Raw genomic sequence first — 21,783 nt, forward strand, 5'->3', positions numbered from 1 at the left:
CTGGGATTGTAAAGTACTTCATATAAGATTATGCACAGAAATAAAAAGAAAAAATGATTTTTTGCAAATGCATAAAACACATAATACATATAGTCTAATATTTCGTTTAGTAAAATTAGAGAAAAAAAAATTATACATTACAGTATTTACAATAAAAAATAAATGTGTTTTTATTTAAGATATTAAATTGTGTATTACTTTTCTTACACCATATTTTTACATGATATTTTGACGAGTGTCACTACTTAACTCAACTAAATTATTCCTTTTTCATGCATCGAATTAAACATATAGCTGTCAAAAACAAAAGCAGTGCAAACTCTAATGTGTATAAAAACAAACTATAAACTCTGTTAACTATAAACTGCAAAAATTCAGTTTGTTTACAAAAATTTTGAACATTCATTTTTAAAAAAAATTTACATTAAATAATAATTAATAAATATTGAGAGGTGTGACAATCTATCTGATTTAAGGTAGTTTTCCAAACCAAATTTGCTTCAAATTTTCCAAAAAAAATTTGCTTTAGATTTTTTTTCTTCATATTTTGTCTAATTTTTCTATAATCTAATTTTTCTACATAAGATTATACACAATCAAGTCAGACATCTAATTTTTCTCTAGTGTATGTCTTTAGAAGAGAAAAAAAACGATATTTTAGAATAAACCTTTCCTTGAACAAAGCAGATGTGATCTTACATAAAAGTCACATATTTCAGTGCTAAAAAAATATTAATTAATGCTTTTTCAATGCTCTTCTCTTATTATGTTATATTTATCACAATATTAACTACCTCTGTCGAAAAAGTTTTAAATTATAAACTTTCAATAAAAAAGTATAACAATAAATATTTGGTGACAATATAAAACAAGGAACTTACCATCTGGATCTTAAAAATAACTCTGTGTTGAGTTTTCTCTTTCCTCTTATTTGCAATACTTCAGTGTGCTAAAACAAAAAAGTGAAATTAGTTCAAATTAATCTTTTCTTAAATTGTCTTTAATTTATTGTTAGTAAATTTATTTTACAATTAAAACGGTATTCATTTTCTGCAACTATTCCATTTCTCTGAAAATTAACTTAAAATGAAACAATAACCAAATAAAAGAATAGATCATAATCAAATAGAAGAATAGAATTAAAAATTAGTGTTTATATTTTAAACGTGAATGGCAACACCATCCCATGTGAGTAGGATTGTTTTAGAATTCAGAATTATCTTTTTTAATATTTCCTTCAAGAATTGCGAAATACTTTATGATTTGAAGTTGTTGCCATTCAGAATATTATAAAAATGTTAAACTGCATTTTCTGATCTTTTACTTGCAAATTCGCACTTAAATTTTCTAAAATATTTTGCTATATTTTTATCTAAAAATTGGAGTATGATTTAATGCAAGTTAATCAAACCTAAAATAAATGAACGAATGTTTACATTTGATCCAATTAAGTTTCACTTAATAAATAGTATAATTTTCTTTAATAATTGCGATTGTTATTTTTTGAGAATTTAAATCATTTAGATGTTTTTCAAAAAGATTTAAATTGAATAAAATCATTTTGAATTAAAACCTATAATTAATTTTTACTATAAAATTTGAATAACATCTCTAACACATCAATATTAAAAATTTATAAACAATAGATAAAATAAGATGCAATATATTTTTTCACATAAAAATATTAGTCACTAAATGTTAGTAAATTAGTGTTTTTCATGATTCAGAAAAGTAAACTTTAAAATCTATAGTTAAGAAGTTGATTTTTATAATAACAAAGTTATATGATACCTGTAAATCAACAAATTTCTTCGGAAACGTTTTTGTAGAAATCTTATTTTTCTTTATTTTCTATGCTCATAAAATGTAAACATAATTATTTTGCATTTGTGTCATTATTTAAGAATATGTATTGCTTCTGGTTGCATACTTTTTGATATTTGCAAAGCAGCGCTACTAAAAAATATGTTAATTAATTTGTTTATAACGAAAAAATTTTATTTCGCAGTAAAAGTAACTCCATTTCTCATGGCAATAGATTCCACACACTTGAAGGTGAGTTCAATTTTTCAAACACTTGAGTTTTCGTTTTAACTCATTTCGAAAGCTTTTCTAATAGTTCTAACTTCTTAGAGTTCAGCAGAAGATACAAGCAAAATAATTTCTTAACAACCTGCTTCTCAGAATTTATGAAATATGAGACGAATGGCTTAATTGATAGGAAAGTGAATTGTTGGTAAAATGCTTTTAAAATTTATTTCTTAAAATTACGGTTTTATAATTCATTCATAAAAAAATTAAGAAAAATATTTCCTTTCCTTTAAATAGTTCCTAGATCCTAAATTCCTCGTTAAAACTGACTTTATACATTTTAAAAATTGTAATACTTTCTCATTGACTACATAGTTCTCCAACAGATAGTGCCAACATAGTGACATCAAAATAGTCTTCATATTAAAAATATTTTTCTCGCATAAAAACTATAAATAGCATACGAAAACCATCTCTCAAATTCTAATACTGAAATGTTTTGCTAAGTTCAAATTATCTTGACATACTTGGCAAACTTGGTTCTTGTGGCGTATCTCTATATTGTTTAAGTCCTACTTAGGCAAAACTTGACAATGGTATTGTTCAAAAGTAGAACAAGCCTATATATTGATTCAGGAAAGTTTTTTCTTTTTATGAAAGTAATTGAAACTTATTCTTCATCATTATTTTCGCAAGTTCTTCTAAAATGTAAGAAATAAGACACAGATTTTGGTTTTAGACTCAGCAGTGGATCTATTGACATTCTTAAGGCTTCTACAAATTAGATTGATAAATATACCATCTTTGAGCATATCCATATAATGTACCTAATGGTTCTTGTCAGCTAGATCACTTATTGGTGGCAGACTTATTAAAAAAAGTATAAAAGGAATAGATTCATTACAATGTAATCATATGGTGAAAAAGTCTTATTAAAAAGGCTTCTTTTAGTCGCATAACACCATGAGGGTAACAATATCTCTTTTTCTAAATCTTATATTGAATTAATTTCAATTCAACTAACTACAAACTCATTTATTAAAATTTTTTTAGAAAATATTCAGATAAAATGTTCTAAGTCATCCTTAAACGAATGTCAATCACAGCTCTGATGTCATATTATTTGTCCTATTCGATACTGGCCTATATTTTCATCAGTATTATTAGGTTATCGAGGGATTTTGAAGTCATTTTATATCAGATGCACTCGCAATAAGAATTAAAAAGGCCCTGATTTAAGTTTCGTACTACAATTATATGCTTAGATTTGCATAGAGAAGTAGCTCATTTGAATAGCCTTAAAAAATTGGGAAAGCTTTGTACACCAATCTAGACTATTTTGTTAAAATTACAGACTAATATCACATTTTTCAGAGGAGACCAAAAATTTTTTCCTTCAAATTCAAGATCCAATTCCATTTGCATCTTCTTTTTCTCATACGCTAAGTGAAATAATATCTTGCAAGTTTATAGTTTTATATCGTAATTTAAAAATATGCAAAAATGGTCAGAGAGGCCTAATTAGGTAGTAATCTCCAGACATTTCCATATGTAATTCTCCATACCATTGTCCAATTCCTCAAATGTCTCATATGATAAAAATTGCAGCAAATTCTGTGAATGTTCTCTTAAAATAAAATTGGCCAAACTTCATTTGATTATTAAATCCATTAATATACATATTGTATAATCAATTTGCTTTCGTAGAAACCATAGAGCGCCAAGATCGAGAACGTTGATGCTTCTTCCACGAGATGAAATCGAACCACCGGGAAAAAAAACTCAAGACAACTTTCAAGTGATAAAAAATAGACGGGGCTAAGATTTTTTTAGAATTTTTAGTCCAAAAAAGGAGAGCAGACTTGTTCGACGTCTTCCTCTCGCGGATAGTCGAGCTGCTCTAGAGTTTTGTCCGTTAGTCCTCAGTGTGGCAAGCGCACTTTCTTGTATTCGTTTGTAATTATATGGAAACTACCTCTTCATCTGCATTGCAATAGCTTCCCACCTACTCCCACCCCCATCAACTCCAATGGCGGAGAGAAACTAAGTTCGCTTTTAAGCGAAGCAGCAAAAGGGGGGCTGTGCTGGATAAGCGGGAGCAGAAGAAGGGGGCCTGTAGGGGGGCCTAATTATCAAGTTAATATGGATCATCACAGAGCCCTCCGCCAGCTTCCCTTGTTAAGTGAATGAAATTAAAGCAGCACACTGGGCTTGTTAGGGAACCTTAACGTAGAAGCCTGCATCACTAAGTTGACAGTTCGTGGGAGGCTCAGTTAAGATGTGGGGGTGTTGGGGGCATAAGAATTTATTCTTTCTATCCATCCTTCATTTACAACTTTACGGTGGCGTCTAGTGCGGTGAGAGGTGGTTGGTGAAGAGCGAGAGAAAGATCGGGTGGAGGGATGAAAATGTCCACCTCATACAATTCCGAATCTGAACGAAAGGTTGCCGTATTCATACATTTTAAAAAGGTCGGGCTTTTGTTTTGATAAACATATTCCTCTTCTTTTTCCTCTCCTCCCGTTCCAAGTGTTACGCATCGGAGGATTAAGGATGCTTTTTGGATGCTTCCCTTACTGGTTCCTAAAAATTCCCTTTTTGCTCCCCCTTTTTTTTCTTTCTACGCATTTATCCCTATGCTATTTCTTTAAATCCCAGAAATATTGGAAAAGCATGTCTAGTTATTGTAAAAACTGCGTAAGAAAGTTTATCAGGGAAAGGTTATAGGTAACGTTGGAGAGTACAACGCTCTAAAATGATTCATAATTAACTTAACATAAATTCTTAAAATATTAGTTTAGCATATTTAAACACCAACGCTTAACATATTTACTGAATATAAAACTTAACATAATACTTTAATATAAAAAATTTAATATTAATTTAACATGAAGCATTACAAATAAACTTAACATATTAAATTTTGAAGTAAAGTTATAGAGAAAAATATATGCCACGTTCTGTTTATTACAATTTTGTAATGAAATCTATTTTAAAATTTAAAGTTATTTATTTAACTCCCGATAACCAAACATTCTACAACAAAACATACGATAATTAAACATTCGATAACTAAACATTCTACATTAACTCTCGATATCTTCAAAAAAAATATTCTCAGCTTTAATTGTCACAACGAAAACTTTAATACATTTAACATACGTATACAAATATATAGAAATTATGCGAGCAATATTACATCAATTAGTGCCAGCTAATAAGATAATTAATGTTGGTAAGCATTATGAAAGTTTTTATTTATATTGCAACATATTTTATGAATATTAAGTTTAAACAAATAATATAAGAATTTATATGATAAATAAACTAAACTATGAAATTAAAAAACATTTTTTTATTATTGTTTTTATTATTGTTCTAATAATCACCAGAATTCTGACAATTTTTTAACATATATGTACAAACATACTTAAACTACGTGTGCGATTGTAAATTATTTATGAATCAAAGTAAAAGCAATGTTCAGAGTTACATATCTAACCTGGAAAAGTAAAAATATTTTACATGTATATACAGACACATGGAAGTGGTGATAAGCAAGTGTTAATGAAAATTATTAATGTAGTTACGCAATAAATAATACTCTTAACTTGTCACATATTTTAAAAGTTAAAAAAGACTAGAACAAAATTTTTTTTTAGTTCACACTTAGTAAAAATCATAAAAAAATTCAATGACTGACGATTTAAATGACAGAACTACATGTTATATTAAAATATTTTAGATATTTTTGATATAAATAGCTTAGATTTAAATACAATATGTAAGATTTTTATACAAATGTTTTAAAATTTCTGATTATAAACAAATGTTTTAGATTTTATGTAATATATTATTTATGTTAAATTATATCTAAAATATATATTTTGCATTTTTCTCTTGTCAAATGGATGCCATATTTTTTTAGATATAATTGTTTTAGTTCTTTAAGCAAAACTTGAAATATTTTAGTGGGAAAGGAAGACAACCAATATAAAAAAGCTTATTTGTTAATTTTAACTTTACAACTGAGCATATTTCAGAAACACTGAAATCATGAAAAAAATAATAATAATTTCAATCTCACAATGCAATCTCACATTTCGCTGCATTAAGGAAAAAAATATTCAAAATGACCAGAATATGGTAAACTTTACCATGTTTTGGGCTCTATGGAAACACCAAAAGCCTCGGTAATTTTTACTAAAGAGAATTGCTAATAATTTTGGTAATATTAACAATAAAATACAGCTTTATAATATGTGATTAAATTTAATGAGTGTGGTAATTTTCATTAAATTAACATCCTGACATCCTGAAACATAAGAGTATGAAGTAAAACCATTTATATGGTTAAATTTGCTTCACAGCTTAGTATTTATTACTGAATGTGCGTCAATAAGAACTATAATTTTTAAAACCAGAATTTCCAGTAAACCATTACAGAACAAACGAAAGAAGTTAACAAGTTCTATTAAACAGAAGTATAGTTTTTTCCTTTTTACAAGAAACTTCATCTCCATACAGTGCTATTATTTTCAAAGATTTTATTTTCTCCATGTGGATGAAGCGTAAAAATATTGACAAGCTGTAAAAATCCTAACATACAGTTTGATCTACTAATCCCCTAATTTTCTGGCTTGGCTTAAAAATTACATGGTTACGGAGTTGAGCAATGAATGATAGTCCTAAATTAAAACTGGAATATTTCAATATTAGGAAAAATAGTAATAAAGTACAAACAAAACATTTTCAAATCGTTTGAATTTCCCCCATAAAAGTTCAATATCAAATATATATATGTATGTATATATATATATATATGTATATATATATTTATATNTATATATATATATATATGTAGTGGGGAATTGTATCTGAATTTCATAGTGTTGGCAACTGCTGTCAAGGTACAATATCACGTGTCTCATGAGAAATTCAGGAGGGAACGTTAATTAACCCTTCACTTCGGGTATCACAGCTGCAATTCTCTGCCCTGGCTAAATCCGATTGAGTGAATTGCATCTTGAAATGCTCTAAGAAAAACTGTTATTTCAATGTCAATAAGCAAAAGAGTTTTCTTTAATTGTATTTCATTTTAATTTGCAGGAGTATCTCAAATGAGCAGCTTATAGCCTTCTTTATCTGTAATAGATTTCATAAATGGCAAAAGGTTTAAAAATAATTAAAAATTAATATTTTTAAAAGATTATTGGTTACTATTTATAAATATAAAATATTTTCTGATTTGATGGTATAGATTAAAGTGCTTAAAAAAACACGTTGCAAACGCTTATAACGCTGCTTTTAAAAATAAATATGTGATAGTCTAAAACGGAGGCTCTTGATTTCGTTCGCTTTAATATGTTTAGAAAATTTCTAAGAGTTTTTAACTGTTTGAATAAAGATTTGATGATAATTATTAGTAAACTAATTTCAGTATATTTAATACCCAATATTAAAAGTTGAGTTTCGAATTACAATGAGTGGACAAAAGAAAAAATTATTAAAGGCGTTTTAATGTCCTTAATTAACCTTTCAAATGGTCAAAATGTTTCAAACTCTAAACTCTTTCTTCACTAAAAAGGAAATAAATTGAAAATAGTAGCAAATATTGAATACGTATAAAATATTTAAATCGGGAATTTTCGTTTCGTATTTAGAGTTTTTAATGGTAATTATTTACTAGCATTTACATTCAAGACTTAAAATTATTCATTAGGATTATCTGTAGATAAAAAAAGTAGTAAAAGCAGAACAAAACAAAGTAAAAAAAACAGAAGCTTCAACTGAATGTACTTTTTTTATTTTTTTTATTTTTTTTTAATTTTATTTATTTATTTATTTTGCCTTGTCAATATCAGATATTATTTGCTTTATTTGAACTTTTAAGATTTTTAATTGAAAAAAATATAAAGATATCTGATAATACTCAATCTCAGTAGCTCATGTAACTGCTTGAATTTTTAACAATATATTAGATATTTTTAGGTGACTAGACAGTATTATTAGACATTCCTTTTTTAAACTTCTTATTGGTACAAAATTTTAATATGATATTGCTGATAACTACAAAGGAACTATAATTATCACAGAAAAATAACACATTTGTGCAGTATTCTATATATCATTTGCGAAATAAAGAAATGCAAAATAAAAAAGAATGATAAATCAAATCAATATCAACAATCAAAATAAATAATATCTTGCCGAATTTTGACTAAGAACGTGTTTGTTCATTTTTCTAAGTGTCTATAATTTGACTCCCAAGTACCGATGCATGCCAGAAGCATGACCACACACTTTCAGAAATTAAGGTTCAAAGTTGAACCAAAATATCGGTATTTTAAATTAAAACAAAGTGCAAATTTTTTTTAAATCTGACCGACATTTAATTTAATTTAATTAATTAATTGAATCTAAATTTTGTAATTAATCTTAATTAGTTGAATCTTAGTTAATTAAATCTTAATCTTGCTTCTTTTCAAATTGACAAATTTGAATGATAATACGGTAGGTATCTTAAACAAAATTATTGCTATTTTAAACCAAAATACGGTGCAGAACTTTTAAAACCAGACTGAGATGTTAAATTGAATCTTGTTTCGGTTTAAATTGAAGCCTAATATCATATTATAAATTTCAAGAAACCCGACAGTATAGTTCAACTTAGCGTAACATTAAAGTTGCAGCAAATTTAAATGATATTATTGTATCCATATCCAAAACAACGGTACCTTAACCGTATACTGAACAACTTTGTTAAAACATGTCTGAGATGTTTTGTTAAATCTTGTTTCTGTCTAAATCGGAGCATATTAGAGTATCATCAAATTGACGAAATCTGATAGTATTGTTCAACTTAGTATTGCATTAAGGCTTCGAAAAATTTAAATGGTATTATAGTTAAACATGTTTAATTTTTTTTTTCAAAATTGCATTATGGTCATCTATTTTTTTTAAAAGCAATATGTTTGTTATAAACTTTTTATTGAATGTTATTTAGTCAGTTCGTTTTATTCACAATATTACTTAAATTTTTATACGTATAAAATTGAAACAAAAACGCAAGCCCATTATGAATAAGCATTGCAAATAAGCAATATAAATTCTGTTAAAAATTATGTGTATTTGTTTATGTGAATTTTTTTGCTGGTTGCCATTATTTTTTTAAATTATAACTCATGAAATAAATTAGACTATCATGAGTAAGTACATTATGATTAGAAATATAACTTATGTTTAGTAATTTATGAGTAAGAAATATAATAAATTAATTGTTGTTATTTTTACGCATAAATTACCTTTAAATTGTATTAACGTATGTGACACTTTTCCAGAATGTGCTTTAAAAATTCACCGCAAAAGCTTACATTTAGTTTTTTCTGTGAAAACTATTTCAACTTTCTGTATAAAAAAAACTGAGTGTTAAAGCATTTGATCTAGTCCACCACAAATTCCAAACATAAGTCTCTTTCAACTTATTCCCATAGGTCTATTTTGGAGAAAGCAGTTACTGATCTTGGCAACTGTCGGAAAGTACTGCCATAAGTCAGCGCCAGTACCAAAAGCTGTATAAAACATGAAGATTTCATAATCTTCAGTAACCTGCCGAAAATATGTACATTAAATTTTATTATTGTTCGCCTTTGGATACAAAAAGTATAAAGCGTTTTGTCAAAAACAATGCAGGGCGTTTGGAAAAGGATATTAAAAATTTATAAGCTTCGCACTTTCCGTTCGTAAAAAGGTTCCGAAATGTTTTCATTCAAACATCAGGAACTGTATATAAAGTAGATTTGAAGTTATTTTAGTGCATTCAGTAAAAATGCTCCGAATGTTCGACTTAATACGATAAAATTTGTTATTATGAGTGTACTTTCCAAATCCATATTGAGGTGATAACGATAGATTGTCAAATGCAGGTGGTCAAATGTGTCGCAATATTTGGAAATAAAATACTATAAATAAAAATCTGGAAATAGGTTTTTATAGAATGTGAAACAAAGTGATGTCAAAGTATATATTTTTTTGAATAAAAATTGTCAAATATGATTATTGTTTTTTTTTAATATTTATTTATGAATTCTTTATTTTGAAATTGATAATTGTCAATTTATTTAAAGACGTTATGTTTCTTTCAAAATATTAATGCATGATAAAAATCTTTGTTTACGGAATGTATATTTTCTGATAATCTTGCTTCGATTTTTTTCAATAAAGAAAAAAAAAATTTTTTAAAAAATTAAATAACATCATAAAAATTAAATGACAAACATTCTTAGTTTTTTCAAAAATAAATTAATCTTTCTAGAAGATTCAGAAAACACTTTTGAAACATTTTTGGAACATTCTGTTAGAAATTGTCTAATTTTTTAGTTTAAAAATGCTTTTAAATCATTTTAAAAAATTAAAAAATTTTTGCGAATTTTATATTTTGTTGATATGCAGATAAAAATTGTTCGCAAATATTAACTCTGAAGTCTTTTAAATCCAAAAGCAAAAAAATAAATAAATAAAATAAAATAAAAAACAATTTCAAGATATTTAAAATTTTTAAACTTATTCACAAATTAAAAAAAATTACATAATTAAAAAAAATTACATAATTAAAAATAATATGCTTTAAACATATGAACATTTTTTTAATTTATATATTCTTTAGTATTCTCTCCTATTGCATTAAGAAAAATTTTAAAATTAAAACAAAATATTTGATTTTTAATTTAAAAAAAACACATATTTTTTAGTTTTCAAAAACAAAAATAACTGCAAAAAAAAAAAAAAAAAACATTTCAAATTTTATAGAATTTTCATTTTTGATGTATATTTAATTTCAGAAATAAACTCATTTTAGAATATGATTTCAGAACGAACTAATTCAGAAATGAACACCGCTTTAACGAGAATTAATGGCAATATTTAAAAGAAGAAAAAATAAATAAAAATAAAACAGCAGATTCCTATATGTTTTACATTTTTGTGCTCTTGACCTCTAAAAGATGCTAAATGTTTAGTTTGTTGAGAGATTTATCAATTTTAAAACCCAAAATCGAGAAGAATTGAATAATACATTGAAACAATCATAATTAATATCATAGTTAGTATCACAATCAAAGTAATCATAGATTTTATTTTTACGAAAATAACAATTTCAAATGGGAAATGGTACCCAAAGTATTTTATCATCACTTCATTTGTAAACGTGAAGACAATTGCACTGATTTAAGTAGACTACTGTGGACTTCAAAATAAAAACTGTGAACATACTTAAAATTTATATAAATAAGATGAGTTAATATTAAAATAAAGCAAAAAGGAATACGTTAAATTAATTAAAACCCTATTTTCGCAAACAAGCTTTATTTTTCCATGTGCAGCCGTTCCCCCTCCTGGCTAATATGTCTAATGATTGTCTAAAACCCACAAAACGATGAAGAAAAAGCATCAACACCAAGCATAACAAGCATCAAAGGTTTTTTCTCAGGAAAATCTCGTTAATATCAAAAACAATTATTCAGTCAAAATCATCACAATAAATAAATAAAAATATTCGTTTAAAAATTTATGTCTAATCTATAAATTAGAAGAACATAATTAAATTAAAATATAATTTTAGTATAATTCACGTAAACCAAAATGGTAAAAATAAAAATAAAATTAATTATAACAATTAAAAAACATCTGTACAACATTACAAACAAACATTGTAATTAATTAAAAAACATCTTCATATAAAAGAATTGAATTTTTATTCTTATTTAAAAGCAAAAATTTTAAAAAAAAGCTGTAGAGAAATGCTTCTTAAGTATAGGCCAAGAACTATTTATTTCAGCGCCATGCACTGAAAATAATTTCAAGACTAAAAAAATTCTTATTTCTTTTTAATACTCAATGTTCCCCATCATTAATATCTGCCTCGAAAAGGTTTTTAACTGATTAATCGGTAGATGGCGCCAGAAGTTCTTACCTGAACAGGTGTCTTTCCTTTAGAATTTTTAATATTCAGTCAGGTAAGCGGGCTATTGTTTTTGAGATATGTTTAATATGGACGAATAAAACATTTTGGATTCTTAAAGGAAAAGAGCATTTAATATTTTATTTAAAAAATGTATGTTGACTGACTTTTAATAATCATTTATTTATTAATATTAATATCAGAGAAGTCTGCAAATGGGGTATTTTTTTACTGTTTATTTGCTTATTATGAAAGTAACATCTTGGTTAAATAAAAGTTAAGAAAAAAGTTAAATCCATATTTAAAAAAATACTTATTTAACCATGGAGATGAATATTACATATTCGCCAATCATAATCACTAAAACTCTAATAAATCATAATCACTAAAGCTGTAATACTAAGCAAAAAGTACTTTTTTTCTATGTTTGAATTATTTGAATTAACTAAATTAAAGCTCAGTTAAACAGTTTACATTATATCAAAATTTGCAGAAGCACTGAAAACAATAATGAAAATATATGCTTTTATTTAACTAATGCATTTGCAAAAATGAAATGAAATGTTTAAAAGAAAATGAAACTGTATAAAATTGTTTGAATCATTTTATTTGGAAAATTGATATTAATATTAGACAACAAGATTAGAATAATTTGAAATTTTATCTTGAATCATTGAAATCTTAAGTAAAGCAGGAAAAAACACAATATAAAATGAAATAAAAAGTCTTAAAAAAATTAAAAGAATTCGCAAAAATCTAATGTAATTACGTATAACTTTTCACGTATTATACACATACTAATCAGCTGCATGATTTAAGATGAATAAAAATGAATACATTAAATATGATTAAAAATGCTAAAAATGAATGAATAAATTTATCTTCTATTTTTATAAATCTTCCATTTTTATGATAACATTTAACATCATAAAAAATAAATAAATTTTATTTAAACTCTATCATTTACGGATTTATTATCATTTAAATACAAGTATTAAGAATAAATATTTCCCTTATGAAAGTTATGTCAGTGATAAAATAAAAAATATCAAAAAATAGCCAAACAACGCATAAAAGTGAAGCATATTTTGATCAAATTTAAATGAAAAATTTCCATAAGTATAAGTTTCTAGCTTAGAATATTCTATCTGAATGCTAAAAATTCGACTAAATTGTTTAAAGTTTACTATCATTGGCTTATCTTTAACAAATATTATTGGAATTAGTGGTTTTATTAACAAAAGAGTTTTGCACTGAACAACAAAACAAGCATCCTTTACCAACCAATTAACAACACCTATTTCCAAAAAAATAAATATATAAATAAATAAATAAAAATAGAAGATTTACCTCCGTAAATTCTTTGCAAGTGGAATGAACTCACAATCTACAAGAATTACAAAAACAGCCTTTTAAAATTATAAAATGATATAAAAAAGAAAAAAAGGTCTTCTGATCACTCCTATTTTATAATTTTGAGTGTTCCATTTTTTCTATAAAAAATTAATTTCAAATTATTTATTTACGCCCATAAATAGTTTCAGATTTATCTAAACAACACATAAGGCATATTAAGAAAAATATGTCTTACTCCAATTTTTGTTTTTGTTTAAAGTAACAATAAAATATTCTATAAACACCAACTGCTAATAATCTATGTGCATGTAAAACTTTAAAATACATCTAAAATAAATTCTTAAGTGCTTAATGTAATTGCAAACTCTCTAACAAATATTATGAAGAAAACTGTTATCACTAATAAAAATTTTTGCACTGAATAGCAAAACAAGCATCCTTAACCGACCAATCAAAACACCAATTTCCAAAAAAAGGAAAACTAAAAATAGAAAAATGGAAGATTTACTTGTATACACACTTGTAGACAGATCGGCACTCGCAATCTTACAGAAATCACAAAAGCTACCAGCCAAAATGATATAAAGAAATAGGAACCATTGCTGTTACTCAATTCTAGAACGAGTAAAGTGCTTCAGGGCTTGGGAAAATTTACCTCTTTTTCCTTACTCCAGGAAAAGGAATAGGAACTCAAGATAAATATGGACTCTTGGTTTGCATATGTAATGCTGTTTTTATAAGATGGAAAATTCTTGACTTTTTTTGGTTGTTTATTTTTTGTGTTCGCACCTTTCTCAAATGTATTGCATGTTTTTGGATAGTGTATTTTCTTATTTGAGCTTATAGAAGTATAAACGTCTTTTATATTGATTTAAATTTCATTGTAAATTGCTCAGAATTTCTATATAAAATCAATTTTTAAAATTAAATAAAATAATTTAGTGTATAACTTGCGTTTAGTTCTATTTCTGTTGAAACTCAATTTTTTTACTACTGTGTCATCGTGTAACAACTAAGAATTTGTGAGAAATATCAATAAATTAAAATAATCACGCTATCCAAAAAGCCAACTAATTTAAACAATAACAATTTGATTGAGTTATCCCATTATCTGAAATTAAGTCTCCAAATTGCTAATATTTGGAGTAAAATTGAGTTTAAAATCGGTTTTTTCCCTGAAAACAAACTGAATTTTACTAACCCTGAAATACTAATCCTGATGTTAATATCTGGGGCATTTATCAAATTTCTTATCAGTGTAGTCCATCGTATATTGAGAAAACTAATTGCATCCCTAAACTTCGACTTAAAAAGCCCAAAATATATGTCCAAAATCATGATATCAAACGATCTTCCATCACCCTGTATTGTTCGAATTCTAATCATAGGTTTGAGTTTTCTTCTGCTAAAATCATTCCTTAGATACAGAAAAATAAATAAATGACGTTATGTTATTTTTCTTAATTGCTATAATATTTCAAACTATCTAATTCTTTGTATTATATTTTTATGTAATTGATGATAGATTCAGTCAACTTATGTGTTGATTGTTTGATTATAGCAACTTAATTTTTCAAATCGCAAAAATTAAAGAAATGTCCTTAAAATAATTTAAGCAAACAAAATGGTGCCGTTGCTCTATAAAAGATCTTGTACATTAACAATATCTAGTATTAGGTAATTTGCAGATTATCCAAATTTCTAAATAATTTGTGGATTAGCTGGGTAATTTGAGAAATGAAAAGAATTTTTGGCGCATTTACTTGTCATCCTACCTAATCTGTACATTAATGAGATAGTTTGTAAAATAACTAATTTCTACACTTTAGAGCAGTTACCATACGTAATCTATTCAATTATGTTTCCATTTTCTCTTTGTTACAAATATCTAATTCGATTTTTTATTGTAATATAAACCGTAAAAATATATTTGAAAAATTAGTAAACGTGGGTGGCCAAATAGAAGTTGAAAAAAAAACTGTAATTTTCTTGTCCTATGTCAACTTTTTCCTAAGTATTATTTAATTGGTCATGACATCCTACGAAGGCAATATTGCTTCCTTTATTTAAATTCAGAATAGCGTTCCTTTTACCTTCCTGTTCCTTTCCTTCCCTCGTCCAAACTAAAAGTTCGCCAACATTCGATATGTCGCCACGTGTTATTGACAACCGTATCAGATTTCTGTAATCAAGATTTTCCCAAACTCAATACCAGGAACGAAGAAGGGAATCTGCTGCTGCATGACGTTCTGATTTTCCTGAGTCTACATGTGGGTGTATACAACTCCACCCCTCATTTCCATAAACGACCCCTCTTTTCTTTTGTTACGTCACGATTCCGACCATGACCCCCCTCTTTCCGGAAAATATCGTCAGAAGTTATCGTATATAAATATATATACGTGTCATCCATCAATATAAGGTTTAGAAGTGGGGTTGGTTTTGAAAAAAAAAATGTATATAGTCCATCTAAAACTTGTCACATTGGCGAACTGATACAACGCCAAATAGAACTTTTGGTATCACCTTCCCCCCTCGAATTTTCTGCCACTTCTGTTTCTTGATACGAAAGTTTTTTGATGAATTACCTTCCATTTTAGAAGCGTCTAAAATCTCGTCTGAGCGATTTAGGTACCCCTCTACCCTCAGACGATAACTCATACTTATACGTCCTTATTCCACACCCCCTCTAACGCATACGCATAGGGAATCCGGGTGTTAAAATGATAGGACATTAAAAAGGGAAAAAAATCATTCTATGCCCCTCACCCCCTTTTTGCCACATATTTCACAGAAATTCGACGCTGTTTTTATTCTTTTGTTTTTTGTTGTTACTTTCTTTAATTTCAACCCTCATCCCTCTATTTTAGCAAATGTTGTGGTGACATTCGGAGGTGAGGGGTAGGGATCCACCCCCACATATCGAAAATTACCTTTGTCGTGAAAACTTACCTTCCTCCTCTTTTAGATCCCCCTCATCAGCGCTTGTGAAATATGCTTCTGCGTCATTTCAGCGGTCGATAGTTGTGGAAAGTTTTCTTTTATTGTTATTTCTTCTTATTATTTTTTTCATTTTTTTTTCTTCTTAAATCTTGGTAAAGAAGTTAGAAGAAATGATAAATGGAGCTACGAGACGCAAAACTTATGACGTAAAATGCTGTTAAGATTCTCAGTTTTTTTGTGCGGTTTTCTTGGTACTTAGGTTGACTAAATGCTCCCTGGCCGCAAATTTTATCTTGATGAAACAAATTATTTTTCGTAAAAAAAATTCTGTTTTGTTTTTAAGAATCTTAAAATCTAATTTTTTAGAGAACTAAGAAAAATAAAAATACTTGTAAAAATAAAATATTTGAAACCATAATAAAGTATTTTGTTAATATTTAAGCTCCGTTATTACATCATTTTATAGAAAGAGAAAAAAGAGCAGTGTGCAAAAAAAAAAAAAAAANAAAAAAAAAAAAAAAAAAAAAAAAAAAAAAAAAAAAAAGAAGAAGAACTTTCTAAGCAACTTTGGATTTAATTATTGGATGTTAATGTACCAAGAATCATTTTAATGATTCGAGGGCTTCACTTTAAATATAATAATTAATTAGCGTAAACGGCATTTTCAGCTACAATATTGGAATCTTTCTCTGCATAAACATACCTTTTTTACGACTGCTTTGGATTTCTCAAAATATGAAACGCAGCCGCGACCAGGAAAATGTGGATAGTTTAGGAAGGAGAACGGTCAGAAGTTTGGACCCTTTAATGCTAATTTTACAATTTCAAAGACAATCCCATACAAAAAATAGTGGTTAGTTACTTATAATTACTTTATTAAACAGTAGTCGAAAAATTTTTGATTTTAAGGTGCACAAATTGCTGTATCTTTTTAAAGAGAGAAATTTTATAAGGCAAAATACGAAATTTGAAGGAAATCGGTCTAAAATTTTTAAGGAAGTATTTGACCGATTTCGTTCAAATTTTGTTTTTTGCCTTATAAAGTTACTTTCTTTTAAATGATATAAAAATTTATACACCCTTAAATCCAAATTTTTTCTGCTATTATTATAAAAATAGTAATAAGTAAATTTTAAAAACTATTTCTGGCATGGAATTTCCTTAGGAATAACAAATTTTGTAATTGTATGTAAAATTTTTTCAATTCACGTAAAACGTTTCGGGATATACCGAAATACGAAAAAAAGCAATTAATATCTAGTTGTCCAAACTTTGGTGACTGGTACACGTTAAATCTGTCGGGTCACAAAGTCCTCCATGTTCTCATAACAAATTAAAACTTTGGGGGTACTGGATTGAAGATAGATCGTTGTCTGATTCAGGTCAAAATTACGGATGTGAAGGAATGTGGATGAATTAATTGGCTCTCCAAATAAGCGGGTGTGACGTATTAGTGTGACAGAAGTCGAATTCTTGGCCATAGATGGCGCCCCTGAGAAACAAGAACAGTCGAACCCTCTTTGCCTGAATGGCTTACGTCAAAAACAACAACAGTTAAAATCTTCGTTTTTCCTCTGATTAATTTTTGGAGGAGAGAGCTTATGTTTTTTAGCATTGAAAAATTTTAAACAATCTGCAGTATTTACCAGCAGCTATTTAAATCATAATTAATTAAAAGTCTAGTTTTTCCTTGTATTAATTTTTACAGGAAGGAGTCTATATTTTTAAGTGTTGTAAAATTTTAAACAACCTCTGGTATTTACCCATAGTTATTTAAAATTTCATAATTAATTCAAAGTTTCGTTTTTCCTCATATTAATTTTTGTAAGTCTATACTTTTAAACGCTGTAAGATGTTGTTGTAAACGTTATTGTAGACAATTATTGATATTAACTAGAAACTAAAATATTTCCTAATTTGAATTAAGTTCATATTATTATAAACTTTTAATATCTAGCACTATCTAATTCAATTAAATTACAAACCTCAACAAATTTCTAACAGAAAAATCCCATAAGCAAAGTATCTCCCACATTTACTCAACCCCAAGCAACGCGTAGGATTTGCAAGTACTTTACTTGGACATATAAAAGTGGCAGCAGTCCCATAAACAAGGACACCCGAAATCGTAAATCTTCCTCCTTTCTTTTAAGAGCATTGCATCTTTCTCGAAAATGTGATACAAAAACTTGCTTGATAACAGCACTCAAATCGTAACAGAAAGTCGACCACTTTTTTTGGGTATAATTTTCGCCAAAAGCAATGCCTATCTCTGAACTATTGTGTTTCGTCTATTTAGTAAGCTCCCTAGAAGGTCTCAGTTTTATGACACAGAGGAGGGAAATGAGTTGAAGGATTTGAACAGTTTGTTTTCGGAATCACAATCATGAAAAATGCTGAAAGCAAAATAGAATTGAAATGCTGAAGGACAAGGTAAAGGAAGAAGGATAAGGATGAATCAGTTCATTTACTCACGAAATTTATTATTCTAGATAAACTTTTTCAAGTATTATTAATTTGAGTTTGATAAAATAAACAAATTTATTTATAAAATAATGAAATTATTTGTTCTTAGTATGCTATATTTAGCAAAAATTTTTTAAAAAGGATTTTTTATGAGCCAAATTACTAATGCAATTTAGTTGTTTTTTTTATCGTCATTAAAATGCTTAACGACCAGGATCTTATCATTAAAATTGTTTATCACAAGAAAAATATGTTGTTTTCCTTTGTTTCTTTGAGAAATAGAAGATTTTAACTTTTTTTCGTTTAATATAATCAAAATTAAAGATTAGACTAGCTTCTTGCCATAAAGAAGTGTAGAAAAATAGTAAAATGCTTGGTAGATATTCGTTATTACTAAACACTGCGGCGAATTGTGAGAAAACGAAATTAGCATCAGCTCAATATTTCAGTTTGAAATAATAAGAGTTTTTAATCATGAATTTATATAATTTAATTTCTATGACGTTTAAAAAACAATGAACATTTTTGTAAGCAATCAACATTAATTCCGAATCCTGATGTTGACCACCATATCTAGTGTCGTTACTAGTTGACTAGAAAAAAAATTATTACTAAAAATTGTTAATAATAACATACTAGAAAGAAATAATGCTAATAAATACTAAAGCAAAACAAATTTTCAAAATTTCCGAAACAACATTATAACAGCGTTTTGCATTTCTCAAAAGCTTCAGCAACACATTTCAAACGTCTTTTTTACCCAAGTTTAAATTGAGACCTATGTCCTAAAATCATTGTTTTAAAAAGTAGATTTCTTAAGTAATTCTCAGTTATTAATGTTTTGTTCACAATACCTCATTTAAATATATGTAAAGTGTGTTAATAAAGTATACTTCATGATGATTAACAAAATACAGATTAATTTTATAAATCGACTGTGCTAACTTTATAAATTATGCTTTATACTCATACTTAAAATGTGCACACGTTTAAAAGTGAGTGAATCATTTTATACTCTTGTTTAAAATGGTTTGTAACGTTTCCTGTACCTAAACGTTCTTTACTTTTTAACAAACCACAAATATAGGTTTAGACATTTAAGATGTTCATTAACTGCATTCTAAATTTTAAATAAAATATGCCATTTAAGTTACTCTTCCAGCAATGTGTGGGGTCGGAATTTTTCTTCGAGTACTTTGATCATTACTTTAGTATCAATTACTAAAAGTCATTCCGTATTGGTATAGATATGTAAGAAGTCATAAAATCACATAATTGCATTTTTAATAAGACACGTTATTAAATCCTTTAATTTACTTGTACAGGAACATGCGTGGTCAAGATTAATTTTTTGAAAACTTTGATCATTATATTAGTATCAATTGTTAAGAATCAGTTGTATAGGTATAAATACGCAAAGAAGTCTTAAAATCACATTATGATTCTAAATGAAATACGTGATTGAATCACTTAATTCAGTTGCCCAGAAAAATGCATGTACAGGATTTTTTTACTTCGAGCACATTGATCATTACTTTAGTATCTATTGCTATTGCATCATTAACAAAATCTATGCAGAGAAAATGCTACATAAATCAGACAAAAGATAAACATGGAATTAAATGAAGGATAGCATATAATATTACCGAACTTTTTTACGGTCATATTTAATTCAGCTACCCAAGCAAGCTGCCCAATAAAATACCCCCCTCTGTAAAACAATGTCCTTTTCATCTGATTGTTGCTAATAGAAATCTTAATTGCTGACTTGAGTTCAAAGCAGCAGCTGTGTTTGAAATATTGAGACTTTTTTAATGTTGAATTTATTTATATAAATTAATTTTCATCACGTTTAAAAAGTTATGACTTCATTGTTGAAATTTTTCGAGGCAGTTAGCATTAGCTGCAAATCCTGATGTTGACCACCATATCAAACATCTTTATTAAAAATCATAAAAGGAAAATACCACCAAAGTTTTTTAGGAAAATCTTCTTTTCAGCTTCACATAAACTGTCACTTTATTGTCCTGGACCACTCTAGCGGACGCAAAAAAATTGTCTCGGAAGTTCAATTTTCCAGAGCTCTAAGTTTTCGGTCCTCCGCACGCCCCATTGGCCCATCTGTGGCACGTGACAAACATACGTAAGCATCGTAAGAAGAAACGTTTGCCAAACGGAACACAACATGGCGCCTTCCGAAGCCATTTTTCAAAGCTCTATTGTTACCATGGTAACCTTCGCACGGATGCCACCGGAAAGAAAGAAATGATGCTAGCCAAACTGTAATGAAACGGTTTTTACACGTACTCCTTTAAAAAAGAAGCGAAAAAGACCGTTCTGAATTATTTGGAGATTTTCTTTTTTAAGCCTATAAACTGCACTAGCTATTTTCGCGCTGGTCTTATAGATGAAAAGTATTTTAAAAAAGAAGAAACACTCTCAGAGTTTGTTTCTCCGTGCGTTTAAAAGCAAAGAGGAGATTTGAATGATGTGTTTTGGCTTTTCTTTTTCAGAAGGAATGTAGATATTTTTCCCGACGTTGAGTATCTACGAGCTAATGTGTATCTTGACTCAAAATGTTTACCTAAGCATAAATGATATGCGAGCTGAAAGCTTTTTAAAAAAGAATTCCAACTCAGCGAATGGCAATTTTGGAATGTTCTTTTTTTAGATAAAAAAAGGGCGGGAAACTGTTTTCTTCAAGATGGATATTACTCCATAGCACGCATATTTTATATACATTATAAAATCATGATGATTCATGCACGCCTCAAATCGTTTTACCAATGCATAGAGATCTTTTTTACTTTTATGAAAATGAAAGTAAACTTATATTAACATTTATTAAAAATATGTACTGAAAATTGTAAACATTTGGTGAAATATTTTGTAACTTGAAGAATATTTTCGATTTCATGGATGTGGCTTACTATATTTTCCCCAATGAAAGCAACGCAAACAAACATAGAAGAAAAAGCTGGCAATATTTTCAACAACGAAAGTATTTTATTTTATAATTGTCGTTGAAC

General features: G+C 27.5%; 2 long non-coding RNA genes across 2 annotated transcripts in view; one reads left to right on the top strand and one right to left on the bottom strand.

The window, feature by feature from the left end:
• The window catches only part of LOC107457176 (uncharacterized), a 272,758-nt gene that overhangs the window by 140,314 nt on the left and 110,661 nt on the right, over positions 1-21,783 (bottom strand). Inside the window, exon 3 of the long non-coding RNA XR_001585806.3 lies at positions 882-949. This is a non-coding gene — a long non-coding RNA (uncharacterized lncRNA). The remainder of the gene's footprint in view (positions 1-881; positions 950-21,783) is intronic.
• The window catches only part of LOC107457182 (uncharacterized), a 42,133-nt gene that overhangs the window by 6,854 nt on the left and 13,496 nt on the right, over positions 1-21,783 (top strand). The gene's annotated exons all lie outside the window — the stretch shown is intronic.

The sequence above is a fragment of the Parasteatoda tepidariorum genome, chromosome 9 (assembly GCF_043381705.1).
Source record: "Parasteatoda tepidariorum isolate YZ-2023 chromosome 9, CAS_Ptep_4.0, whole genome shotgun sequence".
NCBI classification, from domain to species: Eukaryota; Metazoa; Arthropoda; class Arachnida; order Araneae; family Theridiidae; genus Parasteatoda; species Parasteatoda tepidariorum.